Source organism: Dermacentor silvarum, chromosome 4 (assembly GCF_013339745.2).
Source record: "Dermacentor silvarum isolate Dsil-2018 chromosome 4, BIME_Dsil_1.4, whole genome shotgun sequence".
Classification (NCBI taxonomy): Eukaryota; Metazoa; Arthropoda; class Arachnida; order Ixodida; family Ixodidae; genus Dermacentor; species Dermacentor silvarum.
In genome coordinates this window covers 216,137,422-216,159,110 of record NC_051157.2, presented here as the reverse complement: position 1 = coordinate 216,159,110, position 21,689 = coordinate 216,137,422, and the positions used below count along the sequence as shown (strand labels likewise).

At 44.7% G+C, this 21,689-nt stretch overlaps 1 long non-coding RNA gene across 1 annotated transcript; it reads right to left on the bottom strand.

Annotated features, from left to right (window-relative positions):
- Nucleotides 1-10,632: 10,632 nt before the first annotated feature.
- Nucleotides 10,633-20,397, bottom strand: LOC119448516 (uncharacterized). Its single transcript, XR_007466622.1, has 5 exons — nucleotides 20,007-20,397; nucleotides 18,500-18,677; nucleotides 16,543-16,628; nucleotides 13,116-13,192; nucleotides 10,633-11,775 (listed from the first exon to the last, which is right to left on the bottom strand). It is a non-coding gene; the product is annotated as an uncharacterized LOC119448516 (long non-coding RNA).
- Nucleotides 20,398-21,689: the final 1,292 nt, after the last annotated feature.

Genomic DNA, 21,689 nt, shown 5'->3' with positions numbered 1-21,689 from the left:
GATGAGGCTTGGGAGACAATTGAGGAAAGAAAGCAAAAGGCAGAGGAGTGCAGGAGGCGTGAGCTTGAAGCTGTAGAGAAGTGCGAGAGGCGCGAGCGTGAAGAAGCAGAAAGGCGCACGCACGATGCCGAAATTCGCGAGAGGCGCGAGCAAGAGGCAGCGCAACGGCACGCTCTTAGGATGAAAGAGCTCGAACGGGAAACTCAGATGCTCAGATGGCGGACAGCGCGACGCCAGCTCCACACTTTCGAGACAGACGAGGGTATTGTTAATTTCCTCGCCGGTTTTGAACGAGTGTGTGAGAAAGAGGGTGTCAGCCGGGACTCGTGGGCCGAGCGATTAGGAGCACTTCTCCCGTTTAGTGTCGGTGCGTCTTTCATGCATTGCTTGTCCGAGGAGAAAGCGCGCGACTACGGCACGGCTAAGAGGGCTTTGTTCAGGCGCTTTGGTGTAGCGTAGCAGGCCGACTTCGAAGGCCCAAAAGACAATGAAAAAGCCGAGCCTGTCGAAGGTAACATTAGCACTGAGAGGACTAGTGTAGAAAGCTTTGGAAAAGGTGTGATGCAAGTGGCACACACACAAAGTGAAGAGAGTGGTGGATTTCCCGCTTTAGAAACGGAAGGCCCTTCAGGCCAAGTGTGTACGGCGGCGGCAATTTCGGCCAGCCTGCCAGACAAGGTCACGCATTGCTTCTCGAATAGGTCGGAGCAAATGCTGAGGGAACCGGGAAAATCCATATCCAGCAAGGGAGCTTTCAGGGCAAAAGCACGTGAGGAGACTCAGAGACAGATAGGCTTATTCCCTATTGAGCAGCGGTCACAGGACCATGGAACGATTTCAGAGGCAGCTGTAAGCAGTGATGAGTTAGACGTGTTAGTAGCCGGAAGCGAGGTGAATGCGGTCACCGAAGAGAGCGGTGGTTTTCCCGCCCTAGAACCAGGGGCCGACTTCGAAGGCCAAGATGGCAGTGACAAAGATTGTTCAGACAGCGCTGAGAGGGCTGTGGTGCCCGTCGTTAACGGAAATAGTGACAAGCGCGAAGAAGCACTTGTTTCGCCGTTTAGCGAGGCTGTTTCGGAAGCAAGGGCCGACTTCGAAGGCCAGCGAGAAGTTTTGCATGCTATCGACGGCAGTGATGGAGCTAGGCCAGCTGAAGGTAGACTTTATGACGAGCTAGCGTGCTCAATGGTCAAATCTGGTCATGCTCTATTACAAAGGCAGACGCACTGTGAAACCCGAGAGGGCAACGAAATTTCAAGTGCGTGTGCTGATGCCGCAGGCTCTACGAAGCATGCCAGACAAAAAAGGCGTAGGCGCAAAACGAGAAAGGCGGACGAGGTCGAGGCGCTTGGAATCAAACGTGCGAAGCGCCAAGGCGATAGGGGCAAATTCGCTAGAGTCCAGGCAGAGAGCGTGAAAAAGCGAAGGAGGGTAACTCCCAAGCTTAGGCGTTTGCTGAGATCAGGGATCGGCGTGACGCACGTCGCGAAAAAGAGGGTTTCGCGAAGATGCAGGCGTGGTAACAGTCGCCTAACCGCATCGAGTACAGCCCATCGTAAGCAGAGGGACAAAGGGAAGCGTCCTGTAGGCTGTTACAATGGCCGATCACTCGCAGGGGAAAAGAAAAAATGTCACAGTTTCGCCCTAAGGGCGAAGCAATGAATGCGATAGCAACACAGCAATGTCATACGAAGTAAGGTGAGCGGCTTTGGTAGCAATATGAATTGTAGTAAACATGAGCTGATTAAGTAAGCAGGTGTGCTGCGGCGTAAGTAGACCGACATGAAGAGAGACTCGATGACCACGAGAAGGCGCGTGTGAAACGGTGGTGTTGGTGAGAAGCGCTGCCCGTGGGCAGCGCGTGCGAAGGGACACACTTGTAGCGCTGCACTGCCGATCCGGGCAGCATTGCATGTGTAGCGTGCGTTGGAAAATGTGGCCCGACTATTACTAACTGTGGTGTGAGCGCGCACAAACAAACATGAATAGATCACACTGAATGACTGCAGACAACGACTGTCAAAACGCTGGCAGCAAGCTGCGGCGGCGAAGGTACGTGCGGTCTATCGCTTCAACGGAAACTGAGCGGTGAATGCACAGCGCATAAAGGTCAGAGCCGTGTGGAGATAACAGACGGTACGAGCGAGCGACGAGCGCGGTTGTTGGCAGAGTAGAAATGCGCCCCCCCCCCGCTCCCTCCGGCGCTCGCTTCCCGCTTCCTTGCTTGCGCGTGGAAGATTGAGTGCGTTCGCTCTCCGTGACAGCGTGCGTCCCCGCACGCTTCCGCTCGGGCATACGGCGCGCGGCGAAGATTTTATCTATACGGACCCTCACGGCGACGACGACGGCGACGATGACGGCGACGGCGACGGCAGAAATCCGGTGGAAGTGTCCATATAATTGCTATCGCAATAAAAGAGTCGGCCGAGCAGATAACTGGAAAGTGTGCGCACGGGTCTGTCAATGTATCACCCTCCCCGTACTTGGAGGCGGTTGTCCTAAAGTCACATCTACCGGATGTGTCAGGCGAATTAGTGGCTTTTGCCTTCTTCGCGACGGCGCCTTGCGAAATCCCCGGAATGCGCGACCCCATCGAGTTCGTTTAAAAGAAAGGGGTGCGATTGGGGCCCGAGAATAAGTAAACAAGGAAGACGGGTAGCATTTTCTTCTTCTTTTGTATTCATTTTGTGGGAGATGGGTGTTGAATGTTTGACAGGTTTAAAGAATGCCGCAGTTTTTTGTTGTTGACCTTTCCGGCTCAGGTTAGACCCACGATTTAAAGGGGAGTGTGTACGTGGCGACAGATAAAGAATTGAATTGGAAACAGTGTCAGGGTTGCAAATAGTTTAGAAGGTCACGCGCAGGTTGCGCAAGTTGATGACCGGAGCTTTTGCACGAGTTTGTAATAAGTCGTAAATAGTTTGCCCATCTGTTTATTTGGCATTTTCGGCATTAGGTAAGGATTATGTAGCATTTTTGTGCTAAGTGTTACGAACTATGAATTACTGAAGGTCAGTCAGTTCTCCCTTCGCCTTCCTTATCTGTGGAAGCTCTGATTCATAATTACTTAGCTTCATTACATAAACCCAGTCCGTGTCTATTTGCAAAGACACATCTTCGGAAGTTTTTTTGGTACTTGTCCGAATCGACGAGCACCTTGTGTTTAGGGTTTTCATTAGATATTGGGCTGTCAGATTTTTGGAATTGGTAAAGTCTGGCGATGAGATCGGCTTGCAGTGGCGCTTGCAGCATTGTGTGTGCCTGATAAAGGTCGCTCCTTGGAGCTTCCCATCTTGCATTTCTGCAGCCCAGTCAGAGCCCACCTATGAAGAGGCCTTTGGCGGGAAGATCATCATTCCTGGAAGCAGCGGCCCCATGGCTTTGAGCGAAGCAGGCATCAAGCCGGCCGAGCTGCATGGAACAACTCGACCTCCCGATGCATCATCTGGCGGCGGGGGTGCTGTTGTGTCTGGCGATCCTTCGGGACAAAGGCGGCCGGCGCCGACTGAGACGCGCCAACCTGGCGCCTCTTTCTCGCGGCCGAGAATTGTCACCTGGGACTGAGGGATTAGCAGTTGGTCTCCGGGCTACTCATGCGTGGCTAAACGGCAGCGTCGCCCCTTGGTGCGGTCTCGTGAATTACCAGCGCCGCCCGAACCACGACGACGCTACGCCGACTGCTGCCTTTCGAGACAGCCACCGCCCTACCTGGTTCCGCGAACTGACCGCTATGGAGAGTCGAATCTTGAAAGGGGCCCGTGTCTGGCAATCCCGGGGGAACGACATCAACGTTCGGTTCCCAAGGTGTCAACCGCTGCCTGTGTTCGGGGGTGACCTAGCAAGATTGGAGGCAGAGCCCGGCGGGAAACGATGACACATCACGTGCGGGATATGGCCACCTGATCAAAGACTGTCATTGGCTAAAAGAACTAAAGTGTATTCCCTCGTCGAGTGAAAGAGGGAAACGGGAGGGATAAAACAGGGGACTTGAGTGTTGTGGGGGCGCTTGAGGTTTGACCATGTAGAGGACGCTTGACCATGTAGAGCAGGCTTGACCATGTAGAGCACGCTTGACCATGTAGAACACGCTTGACCATGTAGAGCACGCTTGATCATGTAGAGCACGCTTGATAATGTAGAGCACGCTTGATCATGTAGAGACGCTCGACCATGTAGGACGCTCGGAGATGTAAACGCTACCACATGCAAAGATGTTAGCACGTAGACGGCTCCAATATCATGGAGCCCATCTTGTAAAATACCATGTACAGTGTATATAAAACAGTTTTATAATCTCCCTGGATATCTCCTCCTCTTGGCACCTGGCACGGCACCATACATGGAACCCTTCGTGGCCGCTCGGACCATCACCATTCGCAACAACTGGCAAAACGTTTTTTATGCACAATAGGACAAGTTTGTCGTCTGATAGTTCGGCATTAACAGAAACGGCATAATCAGTAATCCTGATATCTCTAAACACGAGGTCAAGCACTGACTGAGTAGTTGGTCCAATTCTGGTTGCTTCATTAACAACCTGAGTAAGATCTCTGCTAAATACCATGTCAAATAAAGCATCACAGTGTTTGTAGTCTGCTGAGCCAATCTGTCGTACATCCCAACATATACCTGGCAGGTCAAAATCACCTGCTATAATTAGACGCGTGTTTTTAGACACATTGTTAGTCAAAAAGTCGTGAATTGATTTTATAAAGGCAACAGGGGCGTTAGGAGGTCTATAAACAGCACCAATTACGCAAGGAGAGCCGCACAGTGTTGATCTATACCAAATACTTTCGTTATCGGGGCATTCGCGTATCATCACAAGCTCAATATCTTTTTTATGAACAATCGCTACGCCACAACCACGAGTTTCACGATGCTTAAGAATAATTTGATAAGAGGGGGGTATTTCGCTGTCGGCCATGTCCGAGCACAACCAGGTTACGGTCACAATGACAATATCGGGGTTATACAGAAAAATAAGGCGCTTAAATTCAGTGGTTTCATTCACTAATGAAAGGCGCTATAACTAAAATGATTCCAAACTGTTTTGATTCCAAACTCCTGACGTCAAATTTACGTAACCAGTGACGCAAGCATCGGGTGGTGCATGACCCGCAGCGTTGTCTGAACAACCCAATCATACACAGTCCTCGTTTATAGGAGGTCACCTTTGTTCGCTTTCACAACCAATAATATTGTCTACACTCCGTGGTTTTTCTTATCTAATTGGCTGACAAGAGGCAAGGAGCACGCTCTAGTGGAGAGGGTTGCGATGGGGCCGAGCCAGCACAGTGAAAATAGATAACCGTATGAGGAGGGTGGTGCCGGCTTCTCCGATTGGTCCGCTTCGCCTTAATTGGCTTGCGGTGGCTGGTCGAAAATCGCGGCGGCGTGCAGTGGAAGGATAAGAATGCCGCTAAAACGGATCCTCAGCAACGAAGAGTTGGCAGAGCGATGTCGTATGCATGCCGAAATGGCTCGATAAAGTTTTACTGCTACGCAAAAAGGTTTATCATGCGCAAATAAATACATGCTCACCGGCAGGTGCGAGTAGCGAGGGCCTGAGCGATCGGCGGGCAGCCATCTTCTATTCCTTTCGGAACGGGGCAGTCTGTGGCTATTCAGAAAAATTTTGAGTTTTGTTCGGCATATTAATGATTTTTCGCATACCCGTCACTTTGACGTGGTCAGTCTTCGCGGTTTTGTGAGGTCGCGTGACAGACCGGCGAAGTGGGCGTAGCCAGAAAACATTCGACCAATAGCAGAGGGCTAATGGTGAAAAGGCGTCGAATCAGGAATGATTATTTTTCTTTTGTGCGGTTTAATCATGCATAATCAGTGTGTACACGTTATATCAGATGGGGAGCTATCGCGGTTTTCGTGACGTCGCGTGACAAATAGGCGAAGTTGGGAGTGGCCCCAAAATGTTTTGACCAATCGTGGAGGCTGATCGCAGCAATTTGAATCAAAATAGTTTGGAATCATTTTACGTTATAGCGCCCGAACTCTCCTTAACAAATATGTGAACCCTTCAATCTTAGGCTTTCGGTAACAACTATCGCGTGTGTAATTTCTTGTGCAAATAATCCGTAGGCACATAAAATGTTTCTTCAAAAGCAATATTCTCCATCGTGACGTGGTTGCCACAAAGGTTTATCGACCGGCACTTCGCTTGTCCAATTAATACAGAAGATATCCGGTTGCATAATTTAAAGCAGACAAACATACCTAATTATTTTCCCACATTGTTCAACACTTCTCGTATCACGTCAGAAAATAATACTAAAATCAGAATTTACAATATCAAACGCCTTATAGGCAACTGTATAAGAGAATACAATTCTAACCGAATGCATATTGTGCAGCTTAATCGCACCAACTTGCTAGAGGTAACTTTACTTCTGCAGTTCTCCAAGGCAGCGTATTAGCGCTTGTGCTGTTTTCAGTTATATTTGTAATTACAATTTTCCTGCAAAACCTTCCTTAGTCGACGATTATATACATTATAAGGAACTCACCTACTCATACGACCGCGTAGCCCTTAATAACGCTGTAAAATCGCTATAGTTACTGTATGTTGAGTGACGAACAACACTCAATATTTGGCATTTCTTGAGGCATTTAATGTGTAGAAGTGGACTTGGTCTCGAAAGCCAGCTTGTTTATGTATCGTTGTCTCTCTTGTAAATAGTGTAAATACAAGTTTATATGTGACTTCCGCATCGTAACAAATTGGCGAGAGGTGCTGGGTGCCCACAAGAGACAACAACGGAGCTGTGGTCGTCACCTCGGACTGGACAACATGATGGTCTAAACAGAGCCAGAAATGGCGTGGCCCACATCAACGTCTAAAACCCCGACGGCTGTCCTGGATCCAGGCACGCTCTGCGGCACCAACCACCTCGACGTAGAAGACTGGATCGCCACGTATGAGCGTGTAAGTGCCCAGAACAAATGGGATCCGGCGATTACGTTAGCTAACCTGGTCCTCTACCAACAAGGCACGGCGAAGGTGTGGTATGATAACCACAAGGAAGAGTTTAACGACTGGGACAAGTGCAATCAGAAGCTGAGGGACTTGTTCGGCCATCCGCTAAGAAAGAGCTAGCGAACCACGTGCAAACGTCCCTAGAATCCTACGTAACTTACATCGAGGACGTGCTGGCTCTGTGCCGTAAGGCCGACAGCGCTTTGATTGAGTCATACAAGGTTGGGCATGTACTGAAGGGAATCGCTGACGATGCTTTCATCCTGCTCCTGTGCAAAAATTGTCAAACAGTACAGGGCATCCTAAAAGAGTGTCAACGCTTTGAGCAGGCCAAGAGCCGCCTCATTGCAACGCTGTTCGCACGTCTGCCGACCACAGCTGCGACATTCTCTTTTGACGACAGGATAGCAATGCCGCGACCATCATCATCAAACGACCTGACGCGAATAGTGCGGCGAGAACTTGAAGCAATGGCTCCTGCAGACCTTTTCTCCAGCCCCAGTGAGCCCAACAACCTAAACTGCAATTTGTGCAGGCAATAATCCGCGAAGAACTCGCTAATCTAGGAGTTCATTCTGTACGTGCCGTTGCTGCTCTGCAGCTGTCCAATGCTCCTTGTCCATCCACTGATCAGCGGTATCGTGCACGCTACCGCAATCCGGACGAGTGGCGCACCGCAGACGATCGGCAAATATGTCTTGCCGGCCAACGGATCGGTCACGTTGCTCTCCATTGTAATAACCGCACTGGCTCCTCTCTTCGACGACCGCCGTTCGCCAGTTATTATCGCCCCGAACAGAGCCAGCATCGTTACCAGCCGCCATTTGAACCCGAACAGCCAAACAATGACACTCGTACCCCTTGGAACAGTCCCTCGTCGTCATTCCGACGTCACCAGTCCCGTTCGCCACCAGCTCGTCGACAATCGTCCCTATCGCCGCAGGGTCGTCGTCCACCATCTCCGATGCAGCCCTTACGCCGGCCTCCAGAAAACTAAGCCATGCAGCTCCTGGAGGTGACGCTGCATTGACGACTCGACCGCAAAACCCTCTGATATATTTGCCGATCAAACAGAACTTGGTGGACGTTGCAGTCAATGGCGTCAGTGTAAAACACCCATTTACACTCGTGCGCACATATCTGTGATGAGCGCCCAATTGCGCCGACGCCTGAATATGGTTCTCACACCCGCTGCATCACGCATCCTCCGCGTCGCCGACGGAGGAAGGCCTACCGTGCTTGTTATGTGTTCTGCTCGCATTGGCATCGCGGGCCGCCTAACCACTGTATTGATTGCCGTTTTGGAACAATGCTCTTAACGACGTTATACTCGGCTTAGACATTTCATTGTCCCGTTCAGCCCGCTTGAATGCGCGTCTAGCGTCATTCAGCTTGAACTGCCCCACGGCTGTTATAGTCCACCAGTTCCTTCTCTTCCTAACGGCGTCTACGTGCTATGACCGACCACGGACATACTGCTTAAAAGAATTGGACCATTTCCCATACTGTGCACTATCACAGACAATCGTACTTAGCTCCTCCTCTTTAATTTTAACTGCTCGTATCAGACTGTTCCCAGAGGCCTGTCTTTGGGCGACATCTTCACTCTTAAAAAAAAGGTAGTCTCAACCGACTCTTTTTGAGGTGTATCTGCTCGTCACACATATGACCACTTTTTGGGTGGTAACATAGACTCCCTTGGAATTACAGTACCGGCGACTCTCTTGCAGTACCGGTGACTCTCTCCCTCAAGGAGCACTGAGGAGTATGTATTACTCCGAAAGCAGGAGTTGATGTGACTACCTCAGTGGTCCACGCGAGTACCTCTTGGTAGTCAGCCGAACCCCTTTGCAATGGCAACAATGACCCTTCCTAGGGTAGTCATTTGACAACTGACAAACAATGGTGGTGTACATGACTACCATGGCAAGAGTTGATACGACTACCTTAGTGGTCGATGCAAGCACCTCTTGGTAGTCAGAGGAACCCCTTTGCAATGGCCACAATGACCCTTCATAGGGTAGTCATTTGACAACTGACAAACAATGGTGTTGTACATGACTACCATGGCAAGAGTTGATGCGACTACCTCAGTGGTCCAAGCAAGTACCTCTTGGTAGTCAATGGAACCCCTTTGCAATGGCAACCATGACCCTTCCTAGGGTAGTCAATTGACTGACAATGGTGGTGTACATGACTACCATGGTAAGAATTGGTGAAACTAGCTCCTGGTACTCAACCAGACCCTTCACAGCAGCTGCTGTGACCTCTGCCTGGGGAGTCAAATGACTATCTCTAAGCTAATATGGAAGCTCGCTACATATAGATTTTAATTTGTGTAAGCAACAAACGCGTAGCTATTCAGCAGCTCTCAGCCACCATTAGATGTTATAATAAACTGCAAAACTATAAACAACTAAAAGAACACTGAGCAAAATGAGAACAAGATGAAAGCAGGAGCCAACGTTTCGACAAGTGGACTTGTCTTTTTTAAGGCGACAACGAAAAAAACAGTTAGCACATAACATCACAATGAGTTAAACACCAAGAGCCAAAATTTCACTATCATATGTAATAACCTCAAATGCATCAGCATCATACCTGGTAAAAATAGAAGACAGCAATCTGATTTGCTAAATTGGAATCAATGGCCAACCTTGAGAAATACTATGCGTCAGTTGCAACATCCAGCATGTTTTTTTGTGGGGGGGGGGATGTGGTGTACAAGGCAAACTGAACAGCGCTAATATGTCCAATGTTATGTAATATAGCATTTCAGGTATTTGAGAAAAAAATTTATTTCTTGAACAAGAATGTTATTTCTTTGCCATGACAAAGGGCTTGTTTATTTCAATATGCCATGGAGGCATACATGGGCAGAATAATTAAATTTCAATATTGATAATTAACGACAAATTTAAAATTTCACCATATCAAAGCAATGATACAACATCGATGCCAGTAGAAGAAAATAAATATGACTAAAGACCAGATAAATGTAAAGCAGGGCATGACGAATAATACCACTTAAAAATCCATGTGCAGCTTGCATAGTAAGTACATCAAATTATGTTTCAAAAGTGCTACTTCTTGGCCATCCTATCATCCAATTTGTCAAAAAAAGACTGCTGTCTCACCTCTAAATGTTTCCATTAGCACTGCCTCCCTGCTTGCATCAAATTTCGATCTGCTTCGGTTCAGATCTGAAAGAACAGGACAACAGTTAAAACATGTACAAATTTTATTCAATAAAATATGCGCACATCACAGTGACCTTTAGTGAGAGTACATATAGCAATCAGAAAAAGCACTTAACTTTGTAAGGAAAGCATCAGTTTACAGCACACGAAGAGCCTGAGAGAAGAGGTACATTGCATCCATTGATGTTCTCAAGGAACGAATCACCAATGGCCTTGCCACGAGGGTTCATCGCAAACTCACACATGTCAAAATACCTAGATGTTCTTTCTCTACACCACAAGGGCCACAAAGGTTGGCCGCCTCATCACTAGTAACCTCGCTTTTCGGTCTTTGCTCAAGTCATACAAGGAAAAAGCAGAGTTGATCTTGATGCTAAATGACACGCAATGTAATGGCCAGCCGCTAAATTTGCCAAGTGAGCAAGAACATCGTGCCTCAGCGCCCATCCGCTAAGTGGTAAGCAAGAAAAGCAAGCGTGCTACCATCCTGTATGCATGTGGCATGAGCGAGACCTTTGCCAGAGTGTTGAATGACTGCAATGGTTGGGTGGCACATGTCCCTTCCAGCAAGCTATGTGATGAACTGGTGTACATGAAGGACCCCTTTGGAAAATTGAACTAACTTGGCTCCATGTACATATTCACATGCAAAAAATGTAATTCACTGTCAATCTGGCAACGTTAAGAAGCACCCAAAGCAGGATAAGCACTAGCTCTTTAAAAGCAACCTTATTTCCGACGCATTATCCGAACACCAGGAGAAAACAGGGCCTTCTATACACTAGCACTAGGCATCCATAATTGCCACTGCAATATTACCAATGCAATTACTACTAAAATCACTGCATATTCAGATGACGTGCTAAGCGATAGGAAGGTCACACGATAATCTGCCTGTCATCTATGCATGCGCTCTCCGCCATCTCACCTGTACAGAACCAAACCATTGCCTCTGCTGTCATTTGGGAACAAAGGACCCATACTGGCTCCGAAATACAATTTCTTGTAATTTCACTATTTTTTAAAATATTATTGGTGAGTGTTTGCTTTATGTCCCATAATACAAAAACTATGAATAACATTTAAACACAATAAAGTTTTCGAGGTTTGACTAGCTATTGGCAGTATTACTCAGCTGCATAATCCAAGGCTACGAACACCAAAATAGCCTGAGCGTTAAAAAAAGAAACAAGAAAGGCTAAGTGCATACAGGAAGGTGCATTTCAAGACGACTTTAGCAGCTTAGTCAGATTTTTCAGCCTGCTCAGTACTGGCTGTGATTTTGTTAGTTGTAGCAGTTACCCGTGCTATTAAAGCTGTTGGGACTTGGCGCCTAGTTTTGTCGTTTTCGTTTTCATTTCAATCATGTGTTGCAGCAATGAGAGTGTCTGCTCCGCAGAGCTGATGTATTCGATGTTGAAAGCCCCAGTACATAGAAAATAAAAATAACCCCGTTACACCGGAAGTGAAGTCCAATACATCTACACATACATATCCACACTTCACACACAGGGCCTTGGAAGAGATGCGGTTGTCGCCGGTGTACAGCAATGTGGGGTGGGCAAACTCCTGTTCTGGCGTCTGCAAAGCAAACATATAAATACATAAATTGTTGGTGCACAAAAACAATACGGGTTGCTCTGCGACAAGGTTTTAAAGAACTGACTTTTATTTTAGATAAGTGTTGCCGAAATGAAAAATCACGCAGAGAAAAAGACCAATATTGCTAATTTCTGTTTGAAGTAGGCAAAAATGGTTTGTTATATTACCAGAAAATTAGAACAGTTCTAAGCTTTTACTTCAAAAGCAGTAAGTACCCATTTTATTGTGCTACAAAAAAAAAGATTACCATAAGCTGCAGTTCAATTTTCATAACTTGGTTTTGCAAGATCATATGGATGGATGGATGGATGGATGGATGGATGGATGGATGGAATATGTGCAGCCATGGATGGTTGCACAAGATTTGCTCTGTCATGTGATCTGATCTGCCACTTTGACATATTTAATTGCTTTGATAATGTCCATTAGGTAGAGAGCATAAATGGTTTCTCTGGTTACTTTCATTGCTTTCAAAGCCAAACAAAAAGTACCACTAATAATTTGAGTAAATAGAATGCCACACATAAAGCGCCTGCACACACTGATTAATTGCTTGACACTTCTTAAGCCTTAATAATCAAGTTTAACAAAATTATCTCATTTTAACTTAAGGATATACTCCAATTGTGTATCTTGGTGGTTTTCTAGCTCTGAAATTTCCCCACAGTTATACAGGGTCTTGAATATTATGCCGCGCATGTTCAAAAGAAGGTTTTGCGCTCACCGCTACACTGTTCTTGTTCACATTTTGCAGAACAATCCCATTTTTGGGTCGGCTTCGTTTAGTATAACGCTTACCAAAGTTAACTGCCTGGTTTTTAAGAAAAATGTGCGAATTTTTCTTCACTTACGGGGATGCGAGCTGCTGCGGCGACAGCGCTGGCATAAACCTGTGTCGCCGCCTGCCGGCAGCTGCAAAAAGCAGCCGGTCAAGGATGTTTACCACTGGGTTTACCGTGTGTTGCCTGCTCATGAACACACTGCAAACGTCCCTGATCGCCTGCATTCTGCAGCTGCCGGCAGGCGGCGACACATGTTTATGGTAGCGCCATCGCTGCAGCAGCTCGCATCCCCACAAGCGAAGGCAAATTTGCACTTTTTTCTTAATACCAGGCAATTAACTGTAGTAAATGTCATACTAAACGAAGCAGCCCCCAAAATGCAATCATTTCGCAAAACTTGAGCAAGAACGGTGTAGCGGTGGGTGCAAAACCTTTCTTTGAACAGGTGCAGCGAAATATTCCGGGCCCTGTACATATTCACAATTGCCTCATACTGACACTGTGTACTTGGTCGTGTAAGCAGCTCAAAGTTCTAACCATTTTTGTGAACATGTCGTCCCCTCGCTCATTGACAAGAAATGGTAGAACCATGATGGCGCTCACGCCTTTTGCATCTGAAGAGAAAAATTACAGCAGTGAAAGGGCTGCAGCTGCTGACCAATTTCGCTGCTTGTAATTATTAAGTAAACTAGCAAGTATAAAACTGCCAGCAGCAACAGCTTATAAGATTCATACAATCATACAGCAGTCCACTTAGGGAATTTCGGTGGCACAATTCAATGCTAAATGGGTAGTGAATAAATAGTAACTGCATATCATCATCATCAGTCTATATAAATTTCCCCCCCCAATGCAGGACGAAGGCCTCTCCCTCCGATCTCCAATTACCCCTGTCTTGCGCTAGCTGATTCCAACCTTCGCCTGCATATTTCCAAACTTTATCACCCCACCTAGTTTTCTGCCATCCTCGACTGCGCTTCCTTTCTCTTGGTATGCATTCTGTAACTCTAATGGTCCACCGCTTATCCATCCTAAGCATTACATGGCCTGCCCAGCTCCATTTCTTCCTCTTAATGTCAACTAGAATATCGGCTATCCCCGTTTGCTCTCTGATACGCTAGGCCTAACATTTTTGTTCCATCGCTCTTTGTGTGGTCCTTAACTTGTTCTCGAGCTTTGTTAACCTCCAAGTTTCTGGCCCATATGTTAGCACTGGTAGAATGCAATGATTGTACACTTTTCAATGGCAGTGGTAAGCTCCCAGTCAGCATTTGACAATGCCTGCCATATGCACTCCAACCCAATTTTTTCTTCTGTAAATTTCTTCTCATGATCAGGGTCCCCTGTGTAGGTATATATAGCTATAAGCAGCTAACTGCATATAGCTATCTACAAAAAAGGATATTCGCAAGATGTGTTCGGCTATTTAATGGGTGATGCTTATGGAAGTGTACTGCAAGTGGGTCAAACATGAATAGGTGGAACAAATGGGCCAGATTTTTGTTAATCAAGACTGTATGCAGCCAACAGATAATTAGGCCACGGAAAGTACAGGGTAAATTAAATGTGATTTTATTGAAATGTAAAATAACTAAACATTGGAAAGGAAAGTAGGCAAAAAGCAACTTGCCACCAGTGGGGGCAAACCCACATCATATGCATTACACATGTGAGCCTGTATCAGTTAAGCACGATGGAGGTTATTCTCCCATTCACCTCATTCCGCATTTGTTATGTTTATTAGATATGGCACTGGAACTGTTAGCACCACTCAAGGCCATGGCTGACGCTGCTGCATGTTCGTTGAACCGTAGGCGTCATGTGGTACATGACATTTAAGAGCAGGCAGATGGAACTGTATGCTACCTGAAGGCACCAATGCTGTTATGAATGGAAATACTTATAGGCCTGCTGCCTGCTCCTAAGGGTCATCCCCTTTGTGATGGTTGCAGGTAAAAGTATGTGCCACATCTTCTGCCATGATTATGAGTTTGGTGCTGGGCCACATTTAGTACACATACACAAATCCCTAAGAATGTGAATGAGAGGAGAGCTACTACCACAGCTCAATGAGTAGACTATTGCATGCTATATTTGCAAGATGTGGGTTTTGCTCCCACCAGTGGCAAGTTATCTTTTTTATATTTTTTATGACTTCTACAGTTCAATAAAACCACATTTAATTTCCGCTGTGGTTCACTTGGCCTTTCAATGGTTGGACCAAACATGAAAACCTTGCTCATTATATTACATTGTACTTTTTTGTTTGTTTAAGAAAAACTAGCAATAACTACGTATTTGAAAAACATACTATACAGGCACTGATTCAAGTTATAGTTTCCTTAGAATTATGTAATGATAACTTCAGAAAGCTTAAGGATGGGCCAAGCTAATGTGAACATATCTGCTAGTTGGTTACTCCTATTCAGGTGGACACACTTGGATTATGTGAGGACGCATAGAAAAAATACTCAGTGCAACGTGTAATTTCCTCAATGTGCTTTCACTTTGTATCCTTAGCGCTGTTTCCACCTGAATTTGGGGCTAGTTCATTATACATGTCGAAGTGAAATGCATGAACGAGCTACAATAAAAAAATGGTATCATCTGTTGCCTTTCTGCTGTGCTTTCTCGTGACTCAGTAGCACGTTTCAATTCAACGCCATGTAAACAATCAATTGTGAGCAGATCTTACATTGCTACCATACTGCTGCTGTACTGCACTCCACGGTTCCTTGGCAGTCAACAGAAGCTATTCACTGGGAATAAGTTTTATATTCAAATAGCATTGTGGCTTCCTTAATTAATGCTGAAAAACAGCTTGTGAACAACATCACTTTATTCCTTTCAGTCATGACTGTGTGTGTCCTCCAAATTTAAACAAATTTTCTGTATATACAAAGCAAACTCAGCCGAAAAAAAATTCAACCTGGAGCATGAACATTTAAGTGAGATCAGGCTAGTCATCATAGTTACAGAAATAACTGATTGTGAAATTTATTATTTTAGATGCATTATTTCACGACAAGAAATAAAAATTGTTACAGAAGTAGATGCACTGTTATTAATCTAAAGGCGTTCTAATGCGAAAAAGAACACCAATTAACAGCAATGATACATAGCAACACTTTCTGACTACTTGTCAAACATGGTGGTATGCTTTTTCAGATACTGTTGTTTTGAATTATTCATCTTATTTATTATGATGTGTTTACCATTAGCTGAAGCTAACATTGGTACAGCAATTATCAGTTTCAGGATACCTAGTACACACGATTTTGCAAGAGCAGCTCTGATGCAGTTGACAGTTATGTAGCAGCAAGTGGGAACAACAGTGCAATTTAGATAAATTAGGAGATTTAAGCTTTAAGATTTTGTACTTGTTTTTCAGGTGCATGTGCCAGGAGAACTAGAATGAAGTGAAAGCAACTGACTTTACATAAATAACAGTTCAGTGGCTTCCGGTTTTCAGGTTGTGTAATAAATTGAAAACAGTACACAGTAAAAACAGAGTTGCCCTAATCTTAACTTGTTTTTTGCACTGTTTTCTTCATGTTCTAAAATGTACCAGTCGAGCTATCTTATCACACCTTTCAACACAGCAGTTGAGTAATTTCTTTCTGTATTAGTTTGGTCAAAATTTTTATGCATAAATGACTACAGGTACAAAATATATTGTTCAACCAATTGTATATTTAGCTGAGCATGCAATTAATTTTACAGAAGGTGGCCGTATTGCACCTCAGATGCAGAGCTGCTGTTGGCATCTTCAAATTTAGTCAAGCTGCAAAGCTTATAGATCACAGCATGTCTACTCAATGACAAGCACACAGACGAGAACAGTTGCGAGAAACAATGGCCATAAACATTACGAAGTGCTAAGAAAGACTTTGACAGCATATTTCAACCTTTAGATGTGCCAAAGAAATCAAAATGAAGGAAATTTACAAGGAAATGCTCTTACATAGCCAGAGTCCAATCTGTTCCTCAGGGCTGGGTACTGGTTTACCAAGGCACCTTGCAGCAATGTTGTACAGCTTATTCGGGTACCTGATGTTTACAAAAGTGTGCATAAACCTTCTAGATAAAACAATATACAAAAAACAATATGCAACAGCACTGTAGTGCAACCATTTCCATGAAATATCCAGCAGGTGAACTGTGATTCATCAGATGGGAGAATTTGTTCGGTTAACTGCACTATGAAAGCATTAGGTGCATGACGAGACAGAGGTTATAAAATTTATGGGATGGGTTTGACACAGGAGAGGGGTAACAGTATATCCTTTGGACCTGCAATAGCCAAGATAAACTGATGATGATGACCAGAGTTCACACTCTAACAATACTTTCACCAAAACAGATTATAAAAGAATTTAATTATTACTTCAAATGAGTTTACTACTAAGAAATGCACACAAGGGAAAATTAGCCATGAATACCAATTTGAAGATGCATCTTCTATAAGAAATTAGGAGGGCGGCTGATTAAGCTAGTTGTTGATCAATTATCGTGAGTGTACAGCATGTCACCAATTGCCACTATATGACATGCATTTTATTTGTTTTCTAAATTTCCATGAGCATGCAGATATTCCTTCCAGTTGCAAAGTTGTACGAGGCACTAGCTGACATGTACACAAAATTTAGTTCACATACGCCCAGCTGTTTTTTTAGAAAAAGGGACTAAGTCGAAACATCGCATTCTGAGAAATGTGCGAATAGATGTGTCAAATTGCTTGCATAATCAATACATCCCACGATTAGTCATCTTCATACTAAACTTTACAGTATTTCCCTCTCTTTCTGCAGTCCTTTCAGTGCTGTTATGCTTCAGCTTTAGCTTGAAATTGCTTTTTTACCCGCTATGAGTCTGTTGATAGCATCCACATGGAAAAACAAAAATGTACAGGAGTGACCTCCAGATGCTTTAGTACGCTTTCACGGCAGCGGTTGCAATAAAACTTTCAATTTCGTATCATGTATGTGTTTTCCTCATCAGCCACACTAAAAGGCATGAAATAGGTCCTTCACAGATGTGACGTGCCCTCCGAAAAGCACACACCAACATAAACAAAAGCAAGAGGAATGCATGAGAGCTACAAAGAGCTCCCTAAGGGCTGTAAAATGCATTACAAAAAGAAAGAAAGTCACAAACCAAAACCAAAAATACTGTCTAATGCAAGACGTTTTTATACGATGGAAACTTCATATCATCTTAAGTCTCAACGACACGTCATGCCCACGTTACCGTCGACGCTACAAATATAATGAATTAAATAAGTGGTTTAGAAGTCGCATATAGCCAAATGTTTTATATTTTTTGAAAGCTATAAACATGTGCTATAAGTACAACGCAAAATCAGAAATTTACGGTTTGGGCCTAACAACGTCTAACCCCCCCCCCCCCCCCTTAACAGCTGTACCCACAATTTTCGAAATACCCGAACGCTCTAGACACTGGTTGAGAGCATTCTCAGCCCAGAAGGCATTGAGCACATTGCACTTTTCGAGCCCAAGTGCAGCCAGTCTACACTGGCTAACCTCATTGTCTTTCTATCTAAACCTATCAATGCCTTTTCATTAGTAACAAAGCTTTAATTCGGCCCTGAAACACTTAGTGCATAGTAAGAAAGCATTGCCACTCTGTTAACGAGGCTCCTGTGGGAGTGTGAACAAAATATTACACGACATGCAGCAGAGAATTCACAATCTCGTGCAAAAGCAGTTAAAAATTGCTTGCTCTCACTTAAGCATAGTTGTTATGCAGTGTCATCGCAAGCAGCTAGACCCATAACAGCTATTGGCTGATTTCGTGATTGCAAGAACATTCTCATTAATACCATTATTGCTCATTTGAGTTAAATAAACAAAAAATATATATATGTATTTGACCTCAAAAAGACAAAACAGCCATTTCACCTTTGCACTGCTTTTCTGAACATGACGACTGCACGCTGCTGCGCATGGCTTCAGAGATGAAAAGCGCAGCGTAGAAATTGCGGCCGCCACGAGCCACCTTGCGTTCACCCTACGGACAGCAACGGGGCATTGCTTCCTTGTGCCCCCTTGCCAACTCCCCTGTGCAGCTTCCAGCATGCTAGTGGAAATGAAAGGAGACAAAAAAACACTTATCGGTGCGATAATTATGTCTAACTTCACTTGTCCTTGAAGGATTCGAAAACTTTTGTGGGAGGAAATTTTTGAGGTGACGTAATTTAATAGTGATGATATTCTATGATTACTTAGAAAAGTGTTTCAGGACCCCTTTAAAGTATTGCTCAAATACCGTTATTTTATCCTTCCAGCATATGACAGACTTTAGTCATACAGAGTTAACTAACGAGTACAGATTGGATAAGACATACGGATAAGCATACAGCTGTTTTGGTGCCTCTGATGCTTCAGAGTGGCTTTGGGAGACGAATAAGTTAATGAACGCCCCATCATACACTGCTGTGCTTTCATTCATGTTGACATAGCACGGGAACCGATCTTTGACCTGAAAGCATACACCAGTGGTTTATCAATAGGTTTGAACCAGTGGACACTGAACAGGCATTGATTAATTTTTAGCCTTTTTCTATGGTTGCTGTAGTGTCCCAAATAGGTTTGTTATTTAAAGCCATAACAGCACAGCACAACACTAATCCTGCGGCCCATATGTGAGCTAAGTGCAGGACACATTGAGCAAACAAGTTTGAGCTTATTTAGCAATGCCAGCAACAATCAGTATATGGGAATAGATGATTTCCCAAAGATAGAACCATATAGTTGATTGCACAACGTTTTCATAGTCCTGTTGCTGAAAATGTCAATGAATGTTTTTCCTGGGTTGGTTGAATTTAACTTTATTACTGCAGGATTACTGCAGCAAACAAATAACAAGGCAGACAACACTCCTGTTTTCCTCGTCTTGTCTGTTTATTGGTTAAATGCTACAGAAATTTGCAGATTATGGCATACTACGACCGGTTACACAAACTAAAGCACCATTACATTGTTTGAAGCTGTTAGTACTTCACCTTTCCCCATGTAATAGGGTAGCGATTGCACACCTGAGCTCAAATCAGTAGTAAACCAACCGCAAAAGTTTTCAGAAGACGGAAGTCCCGAAAAGGTTTAGTTTCCTTTCCAGTTCTCCCCTAGGCAAAAACTTAAGTTGAGCAACGATGCGTTCCTAAGGGCAAGTATGCGCTTCACGTGTCAATGTCAGCGACGAGCCGAAAATATTTGCAATTGGCAGCACAGTGAAGTGACATAGGGCAATTTCGTAACACTCGGACTGTCAGGTAAACGTGAAACAACTCAACAGTTACTACTCGTGCTCGACATTTCCGCTACGCATACTGTTGCTATTTTGCCCATACGAACCAAACAGTGACCAAATCATCTTTACACTCCAAACACGCAGAACCTTCATGCTCACCTGTATTAGGAGATCGTTGCATGTCATCAAGTGCGCGAACCCACCCATCCGCACACTTTCGTGAAGGTCGGCGAGCTTCCGGGCGCCTGTGAACTTCACAATTTTCTTTGGTGGCCCGTGCGAAACGAGGTAAACTGCTTCCGCATCAGTCGGCGAGCCTTCAGTTGAAGTCGGATCAGATGACATGCTGCTACAGTTGTCGGGTATCACAGGCGCAACGGACGCAAGAGAAAAATCCCACTCGCGTTTCGACGGTCGCAGGCTTGCCGCCGTCATGGAATAAAGAACCGCCGGCGTGGTTTCAGATTCTGAGGATTAACCGCTGCTACCGCTGCCGCGCTTTTCACAGTTGCGTATCCAAAGTCGAAGTAAATGCGAAAGCCATAAGCCAACCACTGTACTACGAGCATCAAAACCGCAAACGACCGTGAAAGTAATTGTCAGTCTCGAAGGTTGTGCTTTTTTTCTGTACTGCAAGCACATTTTACTTACGCCGTCACCGCTGCGTTTGAAACAGTTCTCAGAGGCTATGCTTTAGCAGGCTAGAAAGGGTCATAAGACCCATGACTGGTTTTTTATATATTATTTTGTTTTATTTACAACATTGTGGTAAACATAAATAAAGATGTGTTGCAACGATAATTAGAGAAACAACCTTGAATTGCTAATTATTATTTTTGCTCACTGGTACACGCCCCGAATTAATCGTGTTTACTAGGAGGCGACACAAATAGCTGTGCACCTCTACTCGGTACGCTCCATCAGCTTCAGTGAATGATGAGTTCCGCGTGCAACTTGGTGGACTTCATAGTTTGTTTTTCCTTGACATTGAGTGTATATTCATGTTATATTTTCATTTCTTTTTTTATTCTATGCATGTTAAATCAATATTTATGTACTTCCGCCCCTTATTGCTTCCCTTGAGGAATCTTTAAATACAAAACAGATATGTATGTAAACCGCGTTGTATATAAATACCATCCAGTGTTTTCACTATGAAGTTGGCGTTTTGCCATCCTGCTTCTGTGATTTCTTACTGAATATAAAAAAAAACAATTTGCATTTCTTGCTATGTTGATAATTCAGTAATGAAGCACTGCATGAAATGCGTTTTACTTTTTGCGCCTATAGTTAACCTGCATTGTTTTGTTTTCTTTGCTATAGTCAACCAACTATTTCATTGAGTGATCCAATGAATCCACATTGGTTGATTGGATAAGGTGCTTATCACTGACTCCCTTCATGGGAGTCCTCCATTTCATGCGCGAGTCCCGACTTCGCTTCGTGACTACCTTTGGAAGAAAAGGTAGTCAGCGTCTGAAAAAAGAGAGTCGAGGTAGTCGTGACTCTCTTTTGACTCTCTTTTTTTAAGAGTGTGCATATCATCGCTATCGAGGTATTAGCTTTTGACGCCGACATTCCGTCGACCTCTACAAGAATCCCTGATTTACCTACTCTTGTCACCGACGATCTTTGCAAGATGATTGCACCTGATCTTCTTCCTGCGCAAGCTGCTGACCTCCGCCGTCTCTTGGAAACTTACCACGACATGTTTTACCTTAACGGCCACCCCCCAGACATTGGCAGTCACCCATTATATATACACCGGAGTCACCAATCCGATACGGCGCAGGCCGTATCGACAAGTGATACGAGAAGTCGATAAGATGTTGACTAAAGGCG